The sequence below is a fragment of the Podarcis cretensis genome, assembly GCF_951804945.1.
Source record: "Podarcis cretensis genome assembly, chromosome: 9".
NCBI classification, from domain to species: Eukaryota; Metazoa; Chordata; class Lepidosauria; order Squamata; family Lacertidae; genus Podarcis; species Podarcis cretensis.
This window is the reverse complement of record NC_137178.1, coordinates 51,062,514-51,085,930: the sequence shown is the minus strand read 5'-3', so window position 1 is coordinate 51,085,930 and position 23,417 is coordinate 51,062,514. Positions and strand designations below refer to the sequence as shown.

At 41.0% G+C, this 23,417-nt stretch overlaps 1 protein-coding gene and 1 long non-coding RNA gene across 21 annotated transcripts in view; one reads left to right on the top strand and one right to left on the bottom strand.

The window, feature by feature from the left end:
* TENM3 (teneurin transmembrane protein 3) overlaps positions 1–23,417 on the bottom strand; it is a 1,288,912-nt gene that overhangs the window by 771,213 nt on the left and 494,282 nt on the right. The gene's annotated exons all lie outside the window — the stretch shown is intronic.
* LOC307223831 lies at positions 12,147–22,242 on the top strand. Its single transcript, XR_013842289.1, has 3 exons — positions 12,147–12,315; positions 18,622–19,024; positions 22,164–22,242. It is a non-coding gene; the product is annotated as an uncharacterized lncRNA (long non-coding RNA).

Here is a 23,417-nt window from a genome sequence, read left to right as displayed (position 1 = left end):
TAAGGGTCAGGGGTCCCTTTAACTTTTTATTACATATCCAAACTTCATCCGCATTAGAATTATATGATACTGAGAAAATAATTAGGTATAGATTTATTTTGCAAAATGTAGTACAATGCAACAGGATACAGACCTGTGAATTTATGCCTGCCCTAGAAACCCAGAACATCCTTGGGGTAGGAAACTGATGCACAAGGTTACATACCAGGTGCAGAAACACTGTTGTAAAAATATCTAATTCATCTGGTGGTAGTAAAATTCCTTTCATAATTATTTGTTACAGCTTCCTTACAATTCGTGGACTGCATTTCAGCTTTTGGTTCAAAGAAGTAGGACCATGGTGTTTACCTAGAGAAATGCAAAACCACCAGCATTAAGGCAGCCGTGGACATAATATGTAAGGCTAAAAATGAAATGATCAAACTAACAATTTTCCATAATTGTTCAACTAATTGCATTAGTTAGGCTCCATTCTGCACTGTTTCTCTTGGCTTTATAGGTTCTAGGGGGAGGGGAAATTAACATGTCTTGTTCATCTTGTTTTTGCAAATCAAGTGGTCATTAAGAAACTGCACATTTTCATTTTGATTGACACATTACAATTATCTCCCTACGACTATGGCTTTTGGAAGCTCATGTAACAACTATTGACACATAATTCTATTATGTTGCTAAGGAGGTGTAAACTATGCTTGAGAAATGTTTAACTGATGTCACAATATATATATATGACGTTGGTCTAACAACATATATATATTTAGTGACTCACCATGGGATGGTTTATTTATCATTATTTATTAACAGTATTCATAAATCACCCTATAACAAAGTTTTCAGGACAGCTGACAAGAAATGAAACTGTTTGGAATTCAGTAGCACTCATATAAATAATAAGTACAATGCTGCATTACCAACACGAGTTGTAGAAAATAAAAATAAGCTTCAAGCTGAAACACTCAAAGGTCAGGGAAAACTAAAAGGTATTTGCCTTGCACCAAAGCGACATCAGTGTAGGGACCAGGTGAGCCTCTCTGGTGAGGGCTAGGGTATCACCACCATGAGAAATGACAACTCTCCCAGAGCCTCCCAGTCATACGTCACTTAACAGGGGCACAGAAGGATTTTAAAAGTCCAGGTAGGCTCACATGGAAGAACATGTTCCTACAGGTACCCTAGTCATGAACTCTGAGGCTAAACAGCCAATACCAGCATTGGTTTGGGTTTTGAATTGGTTTTAGAAATGAGTGGGGAAACAGACCAGCTCCTGATACTCAGTTTTGGTTAGCAAGCACCTAGTCATATTCTGAAGTTTCCAGGTCATTTTCAAAGGTAGCCTCACATTATAGTACCCTAAATGGAAAGTTACCAGGCTATATGGACAATACAAGCAAATGTACTCCCATCCAGGTAGGGCCATAGCTTACATATCAGTTGGTTTAACTTTGGTCTATAGAAAGGTGACTAATACATAACAATATGTCAATATTGTCATAGTATTTGTGATGATTTCAGAACAATTTGTGTTAGAATAGTTCCATTTAAGGGACTCGGGTGGCGCTGTGGGTAAAACCTCAGTGCCTAGGACTTGCCGATCGTATGGTCGGCGGTTCGAATCCCCGCGGCGGGGTGAGCTCCCGTCTTTCAGTCCCAGCTCCTGCCCACCTAGCAGTTCGAAAGCACCCCTAAGTGCAAGTAGATAAATAGGTACCGCTTTATAGCGGGAAGGTAAACAGTGTTTCCGTGTGCTGCACTGGTGCTGGCTCGCCAGAGCAGCTTCGTCATGCTGGCTATGTGACCCGGAAGTGTCTTCGGACAGCGCTGGCTCCCGGCCTCTTAAGTGAGATGAGCGCACAACCCTAGAGTCGGACACGACTGGCCCGTATGGGCAGGGGTACCTTTAGTTCCTTTTAAAGCTGTAATCTAAGATCCTAATCCTAAACAGACATCATGGGAATAAGCCTTACAAATTTTAACTGAATTCACTCCCATGATTAGGTTTGGACAATAAGAGAGAAACAGAACGTGGCAATATACAGCAGCTGTATTGGTTACTTGAAAAGTGAATGACAGGGTATTTTTTACAGGCATGCAGGTGACAGATACATTAGCATGGTCCTTTTTTAGTGCTGGTTATCTGTGCATCTTAGCATTTAACTTCATGGGGGGGGGGAATCTGGAAATGCATAATATGCATAAAAATATACAGGACATTACTTATTTATATGTAAAAAACCTTTATTCTATTTTGTTATTTTAGATTAAATCCTGTTTCAATTTTATTCTCTCAGGGATGCACTAACAGTTTGAGCTCAGCATGAAAGCCATCAAACACTTGAGCTGAAATTTAGATTGGGCAATTTTGCCTGGTGAAGTAGAAAAGGACATGTGGAAAAGCAGAGAACAGAACGGCTTATGGAAAGGCAGATGTTTTAATAACTTGTTGTCTAGTGGGAGACTCCAATATCTAAATTTAAACACTGCGGCACATTTAAGGGAGACTTTCCGGGTGGTGGGGAAAGCTTGCTCTGCAGGAATTTACGCAAATGTGCACATGTAGTAATGTGTGTAGCTATGAATACTGACTGGTTCTAAAACTAGAAACACGGTCACTAATAGTGGTGTCAAATGGATTATGAATTGTATTTTGACCGTCTTGAGCCCATTCTGACATCCTATGGACATCCTTTTGCACTGTGAGCATCGCTGCCTTCCCCCCATTTAAGATATCAGCAGCAACAACAAGGAAGGCTAGCAGCAGGTTCTCCATTATGTCCTGAAGGGCTGCAACTGCTTTCTCCCTTGCATCCATGATGTTGCTGAATGCGTTTATGACAGCAATCAGGTTCTTAATGAGCCCTGTATTTTCTAGAGCATCTGATGTCACTAGTAAGGAATCAAGGATCTGGGACATTATGCTGTGACACCAGTAAGTTTGAAAAGGAGTATAGTGAGTGGTGGTTGAGCTCCTGCACTTGTAGGGAAGGATTTATCTCTGAGCATATCTCAAAAAATTCTGTCAGTGGTTCCTTCACGTCTGATCTAACCTTCTGGGCAGGGGCTGATCACTTTGGTCTTTCCTACACAATTGCTATTTTTATTACTCTGTCCAGTCTACCCTTCCCAACCTCTAGCGTGAAGAGTGTGAATTCTGAAAGAGAACTCCCTGACTTGAAAGGAAGTGCTGCTTCTCCTTTCTGTTAGCTTCTACCTGGGTAGGAGATGGAGGCTGCCACTGGGGAGGGGAGGGGTGGTATGTATGAAAATAGTGGGGGCAGGTTGGGACACACACACACACACACACACACACACCAGTCCCTGCTTCACACTTTTGGCTCTTACATGTTCAGGCTAATCTAGGAATAGATAGATACAGATGCTGCTCTCACTGTGCAGGAGTAATGCACAGAGGCAGCTATACCTTCTACCTAAACCATGGTGGGAAATTAGGACCATAGTGTTGATCCTTTAGTGCAGCAGGGGTGGGTTGGGGAGTACCTTTTTAAGCTGCAAGTGTCTTGTCTCCTTCTAGACAACCTTCTATGTGTGGGGTGGGGTCGCAAATTCCAACGGTGAGTGGGGTCAGATGCCAAAATCTGGTGAAGCAATTGACATGACTCTTTTTACATAGCTGCATTTCAGCTATGCAGAAACCAGAGGGTTCTATGCATACACATTCTCCATACTAAATCCAGACAAGCCAGAGGCATGATCAGAGTTCAAGGACCACATTCCAGCCAGCCAGAAGCACTTGACAACCTGTCAACCTGATGTGACCTAGGGATGAGCATAGCCTGTGGAAAGATGAGCATGGCTCCTGGGCCTATGGTTTCCTCTTCCTGCTTTAGTATGAAGGCCCAAATATTGAAAAGTAAGTCAAGCACTGCCCATATGTGCATAACCTGATTAAAGATTGGACATGTCGGGAATAACACTGAAAAGATAGCATTCTAGTACAAGTGAATTACCCAGGTAAACACTTGTGTTTCAAAAGGTACAGTGGACAATAGGATCAAGATATTTATTTGTGATCCAGTCTTCTGATGAACCCAGGAAGTCAGCCAAAGACACAGACTGACAAACATGAATGGACTTGAAGCCTAATACAATATATGAATTGTCATTAAGTCAGACAACTGTAATATGGAGATATTACGAACAAGTGCTATCAGCTAGTTGCAAAAGTCATTTGATCACGGAGCTGTAGTGATTCTTGTCACAGTCAAACCATCTTTGTAATGTTTTGCATGTTCAGACCCAGAGACCTCCCCCCTAAATAAATTCACACTTGACTCAAATTTTAGTTTTGGTTTTTGGCAGAATTTAGGCCACAACTTTACTGATTACAGAAAAGTGAGTGGTTGCATAGGCTCTGGTTCAACTAGCTCCCTGCACCCTTGCAGGTAGCGCTGACCCAGGGCTCCAGCATAGGTCAGCCAAGCGTGAACACCTGAGGTAGGTGAAAAGCCCTTGAACAGACTCTGTTCACTCCCCAGATGCTCCCCTGGACTCAGGCACGGGCACAACCCCCTCTCGGGGGTTGACCAAACCAAGTTGAGTCCCTGGATTCCTTTAACGGAATACCCTTCACATAGGGATAGCGAGACCATTCTCCCATCCCTATCACATGAACCAGTGCCTATCCGCAACCTTACAAGTTGTGACGATTTGCTAAGTGGCAGGCGAAACCCAAATGGCAACAGTCAATAATCCAACTGGGGGAAATTCCTGTCATGCCCCTGACCCAATGACAGACGACACACGATAGCATAGCAAGGTCAATCACAAAATACCCTAAATATAGGGAGAGGTGGGTGTTCCATTTGCACGAGCTGAAAGAGAATCTCTGGGTCATGTGCAAAGGATTAAATAGGTCCCTTGAACCTTTAGTCTGCACCCTATTGGCCAGATTACCCCAGCAACGAGGAACCCACCAATCGGGCGTTGTGGCTATCCAATACAGCCACCCACAACCAGGTCTCCAGGTCTCACCGCAACATGTGCCCTCTTTTAGGGAGGACACAATTTGCACAATGCTTAATTTTCACAAAATGATCTATGTCAGAGCCCGGTTTTTCCAGCTTCACCAACACAAGACAATCTTGAGTCTGGTCAGCTTCTGATGAAATTATAGATGAATACAGACTACAGCGGTACCTCTGGTTAAGAACTTAATTTGTTCTGGAGGTCCGTACTGAATGTGAGGGAAAAGGATCACATACCAGACTTCTTCTGGAAACTCTCGATATTTATTATTACAACTCATTGGGAATACCCAGGGCAGATAAGTTGGATTGCAGGGAAACAAACAAGTGCAACATGACTTAAAATTCTCCCTTGTTGCTGGTCTATTATAGGCCAAGGATAGCTTCATCCAGTTCACTTACATTGACTGTTCTTGCTGAGCACATCTGGGCTCACCTCTTAAAGAAGCACTACACAATAGATTAAATATTTTCTGTGATGGAAGTGTGGCTGATGTGAAGCTACAACTCATGGAAGATGCAGGATGTTGAGGCTGGGGTCTAGGCTGCCTGGTCTCAGTTGCTGTCCTTGTAGTTTTACTCCAGCCTGATACAGGTTTTCCCTAGTCTCACCCTACTCACATCTTGAGAAAGCTAGGAATCCTAGGCATCAGGGGTGCCACATTGAATAAAATATTGGGGGGCTGCAGTTAAGCCCCACCCTGCATAACTGATCACACACACCATTCCCCCCTGGCCCCGTCAAATATTTTATTGGGAGGGTGAAGCCACCTCGGCCACTAGGAGTTGGCTCCTATGCTAGGCATCATTAGACTTTCTCTTTGTACGGTCAAATCTACACCACACATTTAAAGCAGTATTATGCCACTGAAGCAGTCATGGCTGTCCCTCTAGTTCACAAAGTTCTATTCGGAGGTGGATTGATTTCACCTTCTGGAAATTGTAGTTCTGTGATGAGAATACGAGTCTCCTAACTCTTAGGATGCTTAACAAATGACAGTTCTCAGGATTCTTTAGGGGAAAGTCATAACTCTTATAAAGTGGTATAATAGTGCTTTAAATGTAAGGTGTGGATGAAGTTCTGTGGTGCCTGAAAAGCTTGGATCACAACTGGATAATTGCTATACATGGGGGGTTTTTTTGGGAGGGGCAGACAAATAGAACCTTAAAAACATTCTATTTCAGAAACTTGTTTTCTTCTATATATAAATATATTATGCAACAAAGATTACGATAAAGCTGAGCTAAAAGCTATAGCCGAATAAAGTATTATCTATCTATCTATCTACCTTTAGTTTTTAGCTCAGCCTTACCTTAATCTTTGTTGTATAGTATTTATTTTTTATTTATTTATTTATTTCTAATGACAATACAACAGCTGTGATATGTGTTTTAAAATTCAGAAAGAATACAAAATATAACCAATGGCTTGGTGAACAAATTCACATTAGAAATAAAGCATACTTTCAAATAAGCATGGATGATTAACAAATAGATCAAACTGTTACTTTATTATTACCGTAATCAGTGGATTTTCTGTAAAGTTTAGGTGCCACTTTAAAAGCCATACTTTAGCAAATAGGATATACCGGGTTTGAGAAAGTAATAAATGGAAGAGATTAAGTTGGCCTTTGCAATGTAGGTCACACCACTTAATCTCACTGGACCCTTTTGACCCTAAAATCTATGAATCTCCTTATTCCAAGTGTTGTAGAAACCGTTTCCAATGGACACTAAACTTATCAATCCTCAAAACTCAGATTGTAGAGGCTTATGAAAGATGTTTTCCTGTAGTGGTCTAAACTTGTCTGAATTAGCAGGGGAAGAAAGTGAGTTTGTTGAGCTATTATTGCCATCATCATGGTCACGCTCTGCAATGGAGTCTATACTCAAAGTTGGGGATTTATCTAGCTATGCTGTGGCTTTCTTACAGAGAAATGTTTTGGGACAGTTTTGATCTCTCAGGCATAAAGGAGTCCTGAGAGTAGTTTTGAGGTATCATGTCTTTGTCCATATTTTAATGGTCCTGACAGATTTCATTTCATTTTATCAAACCCTAGTTATGTTTTATGCCTGTAAAATTTCGTGAATGCTTCAATCTAGCTCTCAGGAGAGTTATGATTGTATTTTGAGCCAGCATGAGCAACATCTGCCCCACTTATCTTCCATTTCAATTTAATATTCGTACTGCTGGAGTTGCCTATATTATCAATGTCAAAAAACCCTAAAAAGTCTTATCTTCAACTTTCATTCCAGTGCTTCAAAAGGGGCTTTGAATTTGCATCTTACTCTAGGGAAGATGTAGTTTAAAAACATTTTTTTTTTGCCCAGCTTGCTCCATTAATTTCTGAGGAAAATGCACCTACTGCTGTGAATATGACAGTTCTCAACCTTGGTATTTTTCCAGGATGTCCCTCTCCAGGGAACTGGCAACACCATTCTGACTTACCCTGCTGGAACTGCACCTCCTGCTGGGTAATCAGCTACTACAGTGCTAAGGGAGAGACCTCGCTATGATTAACTGAATGCCTCTTGTGAATGCTAAGGAAAAGGAGAAACAGTAAGATTTGGGGGTGGGGTGGGGGATTTAAAAGATAAAAAGATCCATTTTAAGTAATCATCTCTTTTTCAATCAAGGCAGATAATTTACAGGTACACAGAATAGCTTAATTATTAGTAGCACCTAGCATATCTTAAGTAAGCTTTAACTTAAAATAATATTCATCATCCCCATCAAACATTTTTCTCCCAATTACTACTTTGAGCGAGTGAAGAACGAAATTCATTTTGTAATGATTATCTGACTCAGGTAAAGCTGAATTTCTATTACTTCAGGCCCAAGCCTCTGACAAGGGCACAAAAAGGATTATTTTTTCAGCAGTTTTCAGCCCAGCTAAATCAGCAGATAATGCCATCTACGATGCAGAGTGATCTTCACCTAAAGCCCTCCTCATTGTTAATGTTTCTTACATCTCAAGTGTGCCACAGTGGCAAAATTATTCCAGAGACATCTCTCTACAGTGTCACAAGAGAAAGTCACTTTTTTATTATTCTACCCCCCCCTCCCCACCAGCTTCTATACCTTTTCCTGTCAATTAATATCCTTCTCTCTTTTTTGCAACAAAATACCCAGAGCTCTGCCCCCATTTTAAATTGCATTATCACTTGAAGGAAGTGTATCACCTGATAATCCATCTGTAACTGCTTTATCATACTCAGCACATCAAATGAATACTCTAAGCACTCTGAGATAAATGAAGAAACACAAAAGAAGACTATTGTGTTCTCTGGCAAGGCACAAAAAAGTGAAATGGAACTGACAGTTATTGGTGGTTATTCAGATAAGAGCAGGTGCCAGTATCTTTTTAAGACTGGCAGAGAAAGAGGGCTAAGCTTCTTATACTGAAAGTTTTATTATTGAACCTGTGTGTTACTCTTTACAGAAGAATCATTTTTAGCTGAATCTTTCCATTTGCTCCAGCAAACCTTTTGACATTTAGCCCAGGCCTGAATAAGATGATACAAATATTCCAGGGAGGACGCTTGACCCTTTCCAAGAAGTCACTAGGAGATGAGATCTGCTGGTTCGGGAGGCCTCTGTTTCAAGTGGCTATGCTGGAGACCTCTCCAAAAGCAAATCTACTCATGGGAACGCACCCGAAACTACTGTTTACACTCCAAGACCTGATCTAAGGAATGATGGAAGGAGATGACCAGGAGGGATTATTTGTACAGGAGGGAAATCTCAGAAGCACAGTGAAGCTAAAGAATTAAATCAGAAGGAAAAGGATGGCAGGAGGACGGGCTTATTTTCTGATACTGGCTGCATTTGGATGCAACATTAAGGCATGCTTCAACATTACAAGAACAAGGCTCAGTGAACATTGGGGTCACACAGGCTTCCCCTCCCAGTTTAGCCATGATGAGAAAGTTGGTTTTTTTATTTTTAATCTGCTTCTGTCTTAGATTAACTTCAGTTTAGCATTAGAGTGGTCATGTGTCCTACTTTACAGAGGACAGTCCTTGAGGACATACCCTCCAACATTTCTCCGATGAAAATAGGGACATCCTAAGAAAAAGCAAGACATTCCATTTCAAATCAGAAACCAGGACGGCTTCTCTAAATCAGAGACGTCTCTGGAAAATAGGGACACTTGGAGCATCTGTGAAGGCATCTTCTGTTTCAAGGGCTGTGCAATCTCAGTCTGGTTGAAAAATAAAAATTCATTAGACAAGAGAGCAGGGCGTTCCAGGTGACCATCAACAGTGGAAACCCGGGCAGTGTACTCAGTGTACCCAGAGGGCAATCTAGATGGGAATGTAATATTGAAAATGGCTTATTCAGCTATTGCAAATACTAGTGGGGTTTTTTTGCGGTGGGGCGGGGACCCAGTTGTTTCACAGAAAAGGTAAATCTAGATTAAATTGAGGTGGATAAAGAGAGGTTGCATTTTGATGCCAATTATATAACGTGGATTCTGCACTCATCGTACAATACAGTACATGCCTGTTTGGAATCACCCATGGACACAGTCTCCCCCACTATGTATTAGATTTCTGTTTAAATTACAGTAATATTAACTTGCAATTTTGCACACCTATACATCATTGTTGCTGTTGGCATCTGTTTATCTCTGGAGACAATGGAAGCGTGTCCCTTTGGGGGTAAAGTCAAACTGTTGGACAGTTACTGATGTCCATACACATCAGTAGACACAGTTTTTATGCACACTTGTATCCTTTTAGTTTTTGTGACATATAAGTGGTGTAAATATTAAGTATGCTGACTTAGCCCTAAACTGTGGTTAATGCTAAGTGTGGTTGGTTGACGCAAACTAGCTTCATAAACTATAGTTTGGCTTGCATCAACTAATCACATATAAGGTAATGTACAATTTGTCTGGGTTTGGCTGATGCAGTAGTGAAAGGTTCCAAATTCCTCCTCCTACCTGCACTGTAGGAGAGGATAAGTGTGCTGGCCCAAGGCTTGATGCAGCTGATTCTCATAACTATGGATTAGTGTTACACCTGAACCTGCACACTGTCTATACAGCCTCTAATCCTTTAGCTAGATCAATTTTGTAGAGGAGTTCAGTGGTCAATTGCTGTTTCTGTAACTGTCATATTGAAAAAATATTCATGGTTTCTTAGTTATAGTAACTAATAATTGTCTCCTCCATCAGAGCAAACTATCTCCCACAATTCCACCCATCACTACTTTGAAAACATCAAGGGATAATTTACACTTGCTTTTTGCAGTTTCACATTCCATTGTGCAAAAATAATTTTGATGTAGAACAGAAAACAGTGAACACTGATAATTGTTAAGGTTGTTTTTGAAAGCTTCATTTTTGCATACAAAGATTACAAAAGGACACTCTAGCTGAGGCTTGTAGTTAAAGCACACGTAATAATTGTGTGATTATGAGACTGATGCATATCAAAGAGCTATTATGGTGTTATACATGATTATGCTTATAGATACTTCTATAGTTTTATAAAATATGAAGCCATTGCATTCCAATGCCTTCCTCATGCTGGAACTTTTAAATTATGTATATTTCTGGACCATCCTTCATCCCATGATGGTGAACAAGGCAATAAAACAATGGTGTAAAAACCAACCAAAGCGTTAATTAAAGCACAAAGTCACACTATGAAACTAATTCCATAGCAACATTAAAGCCACCACATTCAACTTACAAACCTTACCCAAATGCCTGTTCTTAAAGGCTTTCTGGGAGATGATCTATAATGAAATGAAAAAGGTATTTAAATATACCTTCCTGAAGAAACCAGAGGCCTTTCTCCTGGGCATGGTCGGCCAATTGGTGCCAAAGAAGGATAGAACTTTCTTTATGTACGCTACAGCAGCAGCAAGAATACTCATTGCAAAGCATTGGAAGACACAAGACCTACCCACCTTGGAAGAATGGCAGATGCAAGTAATGGACTACATGGAATTGGCGGAAATGACCGGCAGAATCCGAGACCAGGGAGAAGAGTTGGTGGAAGAAGATTGGAAGAAATTTAAAATTTATTTACAGAAACGTAAAATTTTTGAATGTTAATGACGTTGGAATGAAACAAAGTGGTTCTAGCAAAAAGGTAAAATAAGAATATGCAAAAATGGATTAACATTAGATGAAAATTTGAAGTTAGAATATGTGAGGAGAAATAATTAAGGGTAAATCAAGATGGTATGAACTTGCTGAACAAATTTTTAAATGGAATACAAAAAAGGAAGGTGTGAGGAAGTCATGAAAATAAGTAAATGAGAGGCAAGATAACAGAAAGAGGGATTTTTATTTTTTTAATTTTATTTTTATGTGAAAATCTGATTTTTGTGTTTTTGTATTTTTCTATGTGTGTTTTTTGTTTATTGTCTATTGTTTTGTAACTCTTTTTCTTTTGTTAAAAACTTAATAAATATTATTTTAAAAAAACAAAAAACAAATGCCTGTTCTTAAGACTCAAGTTGACTTCTGAAACTCATCAGTGATGAGGCCAGCCATATTGCCAGAGGGAGCTCCATAACTGGGGTGCTGCCACAGAGAAAATCCTATCTTGCATCACAATCCATCAGGCAATGTTCACCAACAGGAGAACAAGCCAATAACCCCGTAGGACTTCACAGTCCATAAACCAAGGGTCTGAACAGTAGTTAGTCGGTGCCACCCTCTAGCCGCAGAAATATAAATAGAAATAATAAAAGAAATAATAAATCCAATTACAATAAACACAACCAATAAAAAACTAAAAAAGCAAACACAGACACACATCTCTACAAATAAAATACAGGTCTAGCAGATTCTGCTTCACCAAAAGAGGCCTCAGATACTTTAAAATTCTTCAAACTAAGGGCCAAAAGCCCATGTATAAAGACATATTTTTGCCTGGTGCTGAAAAGCAGATAAAGATGGAGCCTCCCTTAAGAAAGCATTCTGCAAGTGAGGAACCACCATTGAAAAGGCCCATTTTAATGCTGCCACCCCCTGGACCAGTGGGGGACTTTGGGCTCTCAAATTTCAGCAGTGCCCTGTACAATGCTAAAATTTGGCCTCTTGTGCTTTGTTCTGCATCATTGTTGTGGTGCTCCCTGCAGTGTGGTGTCATAATCTCATTGCTAAGCAACAGTGTGTGGAGCTCAGTTGAGTGGGAGGCCAGCCAACCAGAAGAGTCTCTGAGGTGTACTTGCCTGGAAGGAGAGTCAGGTCCAGTCCTAAGGTTGGGAAAACAGCAACTCGTGTGGTCAGACAGTCCAGGGATCAGGGAATCTGATGATCAGAGGCTGAAGATTCAAAATGAGCAGGAAGCAGCAAGACAGAGCCAGGTACAACAAGTGTTGTTACCAGCACCTGACTGCTGCTGGAAGTTCTGCTTAAGAAAACTGAAGCCAGCTGGTTCACGTTAGTGCCTTCTCTGTGTTCTTGAAGGCTGATCAGTTGCAGGTGGAGTCACTCCACCTTCTCCCCCTTCAGGCTGCTGTTCTGCATGTGAAGCTGACTCCTCGTCCATGACACTTGGTTCCCAGTGCTGCTGCATTGGTCATGCCACCCTAAAACTGCTTCTGTTTGGACATCCCATGGAAGGGCTCATGGAGAAGGGCTTCAAATGAAGATTGCAGGGTCTGGATTAGTTCATGTGAGGAGATACTGAGGTACTGCTCTCCTGAGCTGCATATTAGATCTTTATTGGTCAAGACCAATACGTTGAATTGATTCTGGAAACTAATCAGTAGCCATCGCCAAAACTGGTGTTATGTGCTCAGACTGCCTGCTGAATTTTGCACCAGCTGCAGTTTCTAAACCATAGCACATTGCAGTAATCTAACCTAGAGGTTAGCAGAGCATAGACAATAGAAGTTAGGCTATCCCTCTCCAGACAGGGGTGCAGCTAGGCCACCAGCCAAAGCTGATTCCACAGAGGCCACTTAAGCCTCATGCAACAGGGTTGAATCCAGAAGTGTCCTCAACCTGCATCTTCAGAGCAGGCCACATCCTACCCATCCAGTCCATTAACATCCTGATGCTATGTAGTGCTGGATATGTGTAACTCCATTGTATCAATAATATTGTCTATAGCACGGAGGTTTTGGAGTTCAGTTCAAGCCCTGATTCAAGGCTGTGACCCTGATAAATTCTGCAACATTGTGTCCACAGAAAACCTGGCAAGTTTAGTGTTAGAGTGAGGTAGTGCCTACTGCAAATGTCAATCTTTAAATATATCATGTTAGGACGCATCACAGGAATAAATTGTAATTCATTCCAACAGAAACCAATCTACCCACTTTACTTTGTCACATGAATGCCATCCAAGGGAAGGGGGGGGGGGGAATCTGTCATCTAGCCTTCAGAATTGAAGCAAAATTGATCATTTTCCTCTCCTTTCCATATCTCTTTGCCACTTGTCAGTCAGAAGCCAGATGACCTGTGTTAAAATATCCATTAATTTTTAAACATGTTTACTCATTTTTGCCAGGAAGGGGGAAATGAAATGCAAATGTCTAAAATTAAATTTTGGGTTGATAGGAAAACATTGTGACAGGGATAAAAACTGACCTGCAGCCTCACTTTATAATGTCATTTTAGCTGTGAGGGCAATTATCCATCTGTAACAAAATGGTGAACCATTTCTGTCTAATGAGAAGCAGATATCTGATTTGCATAAATGTCTTAACAAATAGTTCTTATTCTTAGAATAATTGCTAGACTGGTTTTTCTATGTTTTATCTCCTTTTTTTATTACTATTGTTCCATAACAGAAACTTCTGTTATCACTTCTTCTGTACATAAATAGATCTATAAACCCAAACAAGATGTTTAATGGAAAGTAACGTGAGCCAAACTTCTCTGGACACATAATATAAACTCTTTTAAACTCTTTTAAATACTTCAGCCATTCAAACCTGTGATTTTTTTATATTTGTGAGATTTTCAAAGTCTGATGTGTATGTGTGTGCCTGCACACAGAGAGGTGAACAATTTAACTGATTGATTAATTAATTGATCATTTAGTTTAGCGCCCTTCATCCAAAGATCTCAAGGCAGTTCACAGCATAAAAAGACAAAATAAAATGACAAAATGCATAATAAAAATAAGAACAAAAACAAACCAGTAACCCCGCCTCCACAAACACATTTAAAAGGGCATACAAGGTTAAGCATTCTCTCCCTCCCTTGTGAGAACATTTCCCAAAGGGGGAGACACTGCATAAAAGGCCTGTACTTGTCTTGCCACCCTCTGGACCTCTCATGGAGGAGGCACACAAAGAATGGTCCGGGTAGGTTCATATGGAGAGAGGTGTTCCTTGAGGTATTGCAGTACTCAGCCATTTAAAGCTTTATAGGTCAAAACCAGCACTTTGAATTGGACCCAGAAACTAATTGACAGCCAGTGTCCTTGGGGCAGAATTGGTGTAATATGTTCAAACTTTCTTTCCGCAGTGAGCAACCTGGCCATCAAATTCTGCACCAGCTGAAGTTTCTGAACTGTCCAGAGACAGCTCCATATAGAACATGTTGCAGTAATCTAGCCTGGAGGTTACCCAGAGCATAGACGACAGAAATTAGGCTATCCCTGTCCAGATAGGGGCACAGCTGGGCCACCAGTCAAAGCTAATGGAAGGCACTCTGCTACCCAAGCCTCAAGCAACAGCAGAGGATCCAGAAGTACCCACAAGCTATGTACCCATTCCTTCAGAAGGAGTGTAACTCCATAAAGAGCAAGGTACTACCCATCCATCCAGTCTAGGGAACCACCCACTAACAGTGTATCAGTCTTATCTGTGTCAAGCACCTTATCCATTCAGATATTCCTTAAGTCAACCATGGCTTCTACAGGACTGCCAGTCATATCAGCCTGGATATCCTTCAGGGCGGTCTGGAAAGTGATTGACTCCATCAGTCTCTGAGGGTGGACAATCCTCATAGGTCCCCTGTGGGAGGCGAAGCTCCTGGGGAACAATACAGCATGGCAATGTAGGATTGTTTTCAGGAGACATTCTGCAGGGTGAAGGATGGCTGCCCCCATTAGGCCCAAGCTGACACTTGGAAAAACCCTCACCAACTTAATATTTGAGCTTAAAGTAATATGAATGTTTTGCAAAATTCACCTCCCTTCTCTGCCTGAAAGTTGTTGAATATACCCCACCTTTGTGAAAGATGAATGGTTTCAAAAAAGGGGGGTGGCTATTAGACCCAAATTCTAAATCATTCAACTCTGAAAAAAGAAGAAGAGTTGGATTTGATATCCCCCGCTTTATCACTACCTGAAGGAGTCTCAAAGCAGCTAACATTCTCCTTTCCCTTCTTCCCCCACAACAAACACTCTGTGAGGTGAGTGGGGCTGAGAGACTTCAGAGAAGTGTGACTAGCCCAAGGTCACCCAGCAGCTGCATGTGGAGGAGCGGAGATGCGAACCCGGTTCACCAGATTATGAGTCTACTGCTCTTAACCACTGGCTCTCAGTGAAATGAAACAAAAAATATTCCATCCATCCTTACTCAAAGGCAGATCAGAACTGGGGACACCCTGCTTCTTCTATAGTGCATTCCAAACTGCATAATGATCTTCAGTGTATCAAGTTTAAAGGTGAGGGGCACAGGGCAAAACTGTACTTGCACTCAGGCAGAGGTTTCAGCTGGATTACCTTGTGGACCCTTTCAGATTTATGAATCTAACTTTCTATAGTCCAGAGATACAAAGGGAAAGAACTGTCAGAAGGCAAAGGGAAAAAAGCCCAATGCTGAAGTGTCACATTTCACAGATTTATTATGCATTTACAGTGCAGATAAACTCAGTGGGAGAAGTTAATATCAATTGATAGATACGGTGGAGGTGGTGCCCACACCGAGCATGAGCTGCTGTGGTTTAAGTAGATTTTAATGCCCAGTTGGAAATATACTTTGATGTAACAGAAAAGTTCACGGATTGACTGAGAAATTGTAAGGAAATGACTACCACCAAAGAGTACAGCTCTGCAAACATTTTTTTTTCCCTGTCAAAGCAAACCTTAATATACAGTTGCTATTTTCACAATTCTTTTTATAACTATAAAGGGTTCAGAATCTTGCCTTTTTTGTAATGGTACTTTAATTGGCTCTCTCTATTAGCTGTTGTTGCTGTTTTTAAATTCCTAACCTCTTCATAAGTCACTGGGACTGAGTGGGCTAGAATTGTATTTAATAGAGTCAAGTTAAGATGACACTATTATTATCTATCGTTATCTACTATTATCTACTGTTACTTCTTAATTACATAAAAATATTAATAGTGCACCGTATCTGCTGCAAAGTTACCTCTTTGATTACTTAGGTGAAGTGGGGTGGGGCAGAATGTTGTAGAATAGAAATCTGGGTGTGCAAATCACTGTACTATGCCATTTCAATTAGGATTCCCCGCCCCTTTAATTTCCCAGCTAATACAGCAATCTTGCATGATTGGGAGTCTGTTTGGATTGCTATGGGGAAAGTCCCCAGCATATAAAACAAAACAAAACACAATTGTACTTATTAAAGTTTTTGTTTAGATATGTAATGGCTTCTGCAAAGACAAGTTCTGTCTCATGAACCTTTTACAGTTCTTTGAGAGTGTCAACAAGCATATAGCTACAGCTCGTCTTACTTCAGAAATGACATTGTGCAGCTCAAAAAAGAGTAACCAATATGATCAAGAGGCTAGAACAACTTCCCTTTGAGGAAAGGGACACAATTTGGGGTTGTTGTTTTTTTAAGATAAGATAAAAGCCAAGTGAGCTTTGACATGACAGAGATATATAAAATTACGTATGATATGGTAAAAGCTGAGAGACAAAAGTTCTATTCCTTCTGTGATGGTGCCAAAAACTGGGATCATTCGGTGAAGGAGAATGCTGGAAGAATCAGGACAGAGAAAATTAAGTACTTCTTTGCACAGCACATAGTTAAACTATGGAGTTAGCTACCACAAGGTGGTAATTACCACATCTCTCACCAACTTGGAGAGCTTTAAAAGAGGATTATACAAATGTCTAGGCTGTACTGTCTTTAGTATTGAAAGGAGTAAGCCTCTGAATGCCAGTTGCTATTGTACTCAGATCCTGTTCACATGTTTTCCATTGGCAGCTGGGCAGCCACTGTTAAAACAGGGTGCTGGAGTCTTCTGTTTATAAAATACACACAGAGAACACAAGAAACCTCTAGGCTCTGCAGGTTAGGGAGGATGGCAGGTCTGTTCACAAGACTCATAGGTATTTAATCAGTGAAAGTTATTCATGCATTGTACAGTGGAAGACACCTCACATTTCTCCTAATGGTCCTTGGTACAAGTGTGGAGAAAAAGAGGCTATATGAAAAAGACTATAGTTACAGAAGTCCTCAGAACATGTGAGTTGTGGGGTGGTTTGTTCTTCATGTATTCTTCTATGTGCCTATCCCATGAGCACCAGAAATTTTAAGGAAGCAATTTCAGGTTGTGATACAACACAGGAGTCTATCATTGAAAAAAAGAGGGGGAAGGGGGAAACATCTCAGGGGGCATGCCTAAAATACCTGCAGTCATTTGTGATATTGTGTGTTATTCAAAAGAGAAAGGGAGGGAGGTGACAAGACAAAAGATGCCTAAAGTACCGGTAGCTTTTTGGAATCTGGCTGGTATAGCTACATGCTGTCACAAGGGAACAGGCATGCTCTGGAAAGGAGAAATATTCTGAGAAGAAGACATACTATGGAGTTCACGTAGTGACCACACTTGTGGAAAAAAGTGTGGGGAAGATAAATGAAACACAGAAGTGGCCAAGAGAAAGACGGTGACAAGTTAAAGCCATTAAAAGATGTGACAGGAATGAGTCTGGTGAATGAAGAGCAATATAAACAGTAGAGACAACAGGTAAGCTTACAGTCTGGAACATTTAAGGCTGTAGATTTGTGGTTGTTCTTTTTCCCTGAAAGAGGAAAGAACTGTCATTATGATGGAACCCAAAAGTGATGGGAACATAAAATAAAACTGGTAAAAGAGAAAAGTCCTAATGTACAAGAACTGTAGCTTTAAGAATTCTGCCACTGAAATTACACCAGCACTGTTTGGACTGGGATTTATACTGGATCAAGAACAGAGATGGAAAAATAGAGAGAAAAGCTGACTAAGCCACCAGAAATAGACTAGAGAAAAACAAACAAAACCAGCAGAAATTTAACAGTATGTACATACACATGCTACAAGAGACGGAGCCAACATGGGTTGTTAATTTTTTACGGTGCTGTTCGCTTTAACCCTTGCATATGATTTTAGGAGCAGGTGGCAAATAACTGAAGAAGGAAATGTTAGTTTAGCTTCCAAATAAATTTTGCTCTTATCAAAGATTCACAGAGAAGTCTTACACATTTTCTGAAATGCACTTAATTGATAGAAAAGATTGCTTTATCTCTAAGATAACTAGGATAGTTAGATGGCTAGGAAGCTGACTGTAATTTTAATCAGCATTATAGAAGAGTAGTCTGATAAGGTGGTGAAAGAGAAAAAAGATGTTATCAAGAGTGTTTTTAAAAATGGTATTATCTGAAGTAACCTGAATATTTTTTCTCATCTTGTGCAAACATTCAATGATAATACAAACAATAATTCAGACTAATTAAGAAATAAAACCTTTTTTTTAATGCCAGCATTTCAGTCATAAGAATGTAAGAAGAGCCTATCAGTTCCAACATTCGGTTCACGCAATGGTCAAACTAGATTCCTGTGAAATGTCCACAAGCAGGACATCAGCACAGTGGCATGAAAAGCCATCATACAAAAACTCACCCAATGAAAAATTGGCATTTCCTCACTTCCTCTTGGTCCCTATAGCTATAGTAGCACAGGCTGGACAGGGCTGGACCTACCATTAGACAGAGTGAAGAAGGCACTTCTGGAAGAAGACGCTGAGGCCTGGGGAGAAACAGCAAGACACCGGAGCACCGAAGTGCCACAGAGTCTGTCCTGTGCCCCCTGAGCTGGTTGCAATCAGAGGAGGACTCTGTTCTGCTGCCAGTGTTGAAGAAAGATTCAACTGTCAATCCAGCTGAGGTTGTTGTTGTTGTTTTACACAGAATAGAGGAAGGCACCATCTTGTACCATAAGGAGAGGAAATTTCATTAGCTTGCTAGCAGGGGCTGCATAGCAGAGGCAGGCACTTCAGTGTTGAGGATCTGATTTGATCACCAATGCACATAGTATATGCACTTTTCCCACTTGCCTCTGACAGATCTGTAATACCTTGGCAAAATAAACATATTCCTTTACTTCTGAGTGGTAAACCATGGCCAATTGTTTCTTTTGTCATGTCACCATCAACTGTTAAATATTGCCTATGTAATGGTTGGTTCTCTCCCACAGAAGCGAGACAACTCCGGCAGTAATTAACTCAGGTTTATTGCTCAAAACACACAAATCACTCTGGAGCTCAGTCACTCAGCATCTGCTTCCAAATTAGCTGTTGCAGAGTCTGAGTTCCACCCCTTCCTCTTCCCACATTTAAAGCCCTACTTTCACCTCCTTTCCTGTTCACACCTCTCATTACTTCTTGCACACCTACGTGTCATGGGATGGGCTATTTCTGGTGGCCCTCCCTCTGAGTCCGAGCTTAAACTGTCAGTCTGTGTCTTCCCCCTTGAACTCCCCCCTTTCTTCTCCTTGTTCTCTCATAACCTTTTGGAGCGGTGAGCCATTGCTGTAGCTGCCTTACCAATACACTTGTCCTGGTCAGTGTCAATGGAAAGGTTGTTGTTGATGGTGGAGCCCAGGTAAACAAACTTGTCTACCACCTCAAGCATGTGGTCACCAATGCCAATGTGCGGAGTGCTGGTGATGCCCTGATGCAAGACGCTGGTCTTCGTCAGGCTGATGGCGAGGCCGAACTCCATGAAGGCTTGGGCAAAATGATTGATGAATCTTTGTAGACGTGTCATTTGCAAACAACATCTCACAACATGCCATGGAGACATGCCAGGTTGAACAGACCAACATCACTCCTTGAATGGAAGTACACACCATCTTCAGTCAAACTGAAGATATATGAGATTAATAGAGAGAAGAATATGCTAAAATGAGTTGGGACAAGAACACATCGCTGCTTCACACCCTTCTTTATAGGGAAGGCATCCAAGGATGAACCAAGAATGAGCCTGCTCTAGTTGCTTCTAGAACAGGTCCTTGATCTGTATGTCCAAGGACATAGTGGGAGCACATTCAAGATGTTAACTGGATTGGAGGTGGCTGAGCCCTTGGTCAGTGGTTCCTCACTGCGAAGCCTACACCATGAATATGTGGTTCTTCTGGATGCTCTCCTTGCTAGAAGAAGGTGCAGTTCTTCTCTCAGAGGCTGCCATTCAAAGTGAGTCTGATCTCCCGTAAAGTGGCAAAATCAATGTTGAGTGTTTCCAGCTCACGATTAATGATGGCCAGCTTCTGTGAGTTGTTAACCTGCAGTAGGCCAGCAGAGAAGCCAGGACATATTGTCCTGATATTCCAGCTTACTAGGTGCAAGAGGGTATGTTTATTTTCTTTGTTGCCTGGTGCAGTGGTTTGGTCTGTTTGCCAAATGATACTCTGAGCTCCAAGGACACATTGAAACAGGCAGACAATGGCTGGGTGGCACCTTATTGACCAGGGGCTGCCCTGCTTAAGGTGGGACACCAGGATCTCTCCAACCAATGAAAGGCAACCCATAGCCTTTGTACCTTATGCCTAATGCCAATCAGGTTGAGCTTATAACTCGTAAGTGCTGCCTCCCACATTGTTCTTGTACTCTGATAGCACTCTGTTGAAATGGGACAGACATTTCCTTCTAAGAAACCTAGTATATTTGCCCAGCAGAGATCTACAAGTTTTTTGGATTTTGTTTTTTTTTTAAATCAGATTTCTACCCAACAGTTTTTACACTTAACACAGTAATTTCTGGGCAATTATTTTCATAAGCTTCTCTCTTCAAAAGTGTAATAAGGTGTTTAATCTCGACTACAATGAAGCCAGAATGCCAAATAAAATGTATAAAATAAGTAATTTAATAGGGCTTGTTTTTCTAATGCAGAACAAGCTGAGTGAGTTTAAATAGTCTAAATAGTCATTACAATCTGACTGTGATGTGTTCTTCCCTCCACACTTGCTGAGGCATTTCTTGTGTTATTATAATGGCTTCTGGAGCAATAAATTACAGACGCAGAACCAACTGCTGAAAAGTGTAGGCGGCTCACACAGCATGATGCAAATCACACTGTAGGGTACCATTTCTTTATAACGAGAGTTCCATAATATTCCACCCACCATAACACACTTCTTCTCCACTGTCTTGTGGCTGTTGCAAGGAGCTGTAGTGTTGAAGGGTTTGCCACGGAAATAAAAACCCTTCAGAAATAATGCTGATCGATAATCCCATACATGTTTACTTAGATATTAGTCACAGCAAGTTCTAGTGGGATTTACTCTGAAGTAAGGGAGTGTTGGATTCCAGCCAGAAACCAGAGTGTTGGATTGCAGCCCTATAAAGGAACTTGAGCATTGCTATTGGCACCGCATGCACAAGAAAATATATTTATTTGTTCAAGACCGAAGCTGACAAAAGACAATGGACAATATACTCATTTTAAACAACTTCTCGATGGAATAAATGACTGGGTTATCACTGACTGACCTGTGTTCCACAGGGTGATGATAATACAAGTTAACATCTCGTCATTCTACAGACTTTGCTACATTTTCGTCAAACTGTCTCCTCTCCCTTCAGCTTTCCACTAAGAAGGAACAAGCTATAGTCGTACCTTGGAAGTCGAACGCCTTGCAAGATGAACGTTTTGGCTCCTGAACGCTGCAAACCTGGAAGTGATTGTTCCGGTTTGCGAACGTTCTTTGGAACCCAAACGTCCGTCGTCACTTCCATGGCTTCTGATTGGCTGCAGGAAGCCGCGCTTTGGTTCCTTAACGTTTTGGAAGTCAAATGGACTTCTGGAACAGATTCCGTTTGACTTTCTTTTTTAAAAAAATAATAATAATAAAATTCATACTTTATTTAGAGTTCAAAAATAACACCCCCCGCAGTAACTACTACATCAGTTCATTACAACTGACCAACTTTAACAATAAATGAACAATAATTGAAAAATTACAAAACATCACTTTTAACTTACTTGAGTTTTCATATTTAACTTTTATCTCTTTATCTCTTTCTTAGCAGGTCCAAGAGGAAAAGACCAAAGAAAGAGGTACAAAAAAAGAAAAAAAGAAAAGAAGAAAACAAAACAAAATAAACACATTTGACTTCCGATTAGACTCATTGTGTTATTTTTCCTACTATTTTTTCACACACAGTTCCAAATTGTTGTATTGCTTTCTTTGTTTTCCTCAGATACCAGAAAACATATTTGTTATTTTACAAGGATCATTCTATTTCTGCCAGGAGGTGTTTATTATTATAATACTTTTCCAGATACTCTTTAAAGATTTTCCATTCTTTCTGTACTTTCTGTTTTGGGTAATCTCTAACTCTCCCTGTCATCATGGCCATGACATGATGCCATGCATGCCATTCAATTTTCAAGGTACGACTGTACTTTTCTTACCGAGTGTGCACTTAATGATAAATATTAGTATTTTTACTGCTATTATTACAAATAGGTAAACGACACCTAATGAAGTGTGCATGCACATGAAAGCTCATACCAATAGCAAACTTAGTTGGTCTCTAAGGTGCTACTGGAAGGATTTTTTAAAATTTTGTTTCAACTACGGCAGACCAACACGGCTACCTACCTGTAGCAAAATACCTAAAATACTCATACAGTGACATAATAAGGACTATGCCTAGCTACCCCACTAAAATATGATCACTACACCATGGAAATCAGCTTAGTTACCCAAGGCCTGAGTGAATAGAAAGGTCTTAGTTTGGTCCCTTAAAACTAATAATGATGGTGCCAGGTGTGCTTCCCCAGGGAGAACATTTCACAGACAAGGGCATGACCACTGAAAATGTCCATTCTTGTGTAACTATACTTCATACTTCCTTTGAGTGAGGCACATGAAGAATAGCCTTTGATGAAGATTGCAGTGTCCAGCACCACCTCTCACATCGTTCTGGAAGGTTCCCCAACTGTCTGGAGCAGATTTTGGGGAAAGTGGAAGGGAAATATTCTCTTCCCTTTTCAGCCGACAAGAGTGTTCAGATATCAGACTTCCATTCCTTGGAAGTCTAGATCCATCCCAACAATGACCGCTCCCCACTTATAACGGGGGGCGCCCTTTGCGGGGACGCGTGCAGCTCTGGATCTGGAGTGGCCCCATCAGCATAGGCTTTGCCTTCCCTCAGGTGGGATACCTGGAGGTCCCCGCCTACCCCAGTGAGTTGTCCAATCCCACCTGGGGGAAGCGTTGCCAGGGAAACCAGGCCAGGTAGGGGGAGGGATTACCTGCCCACACAATAGAGGGT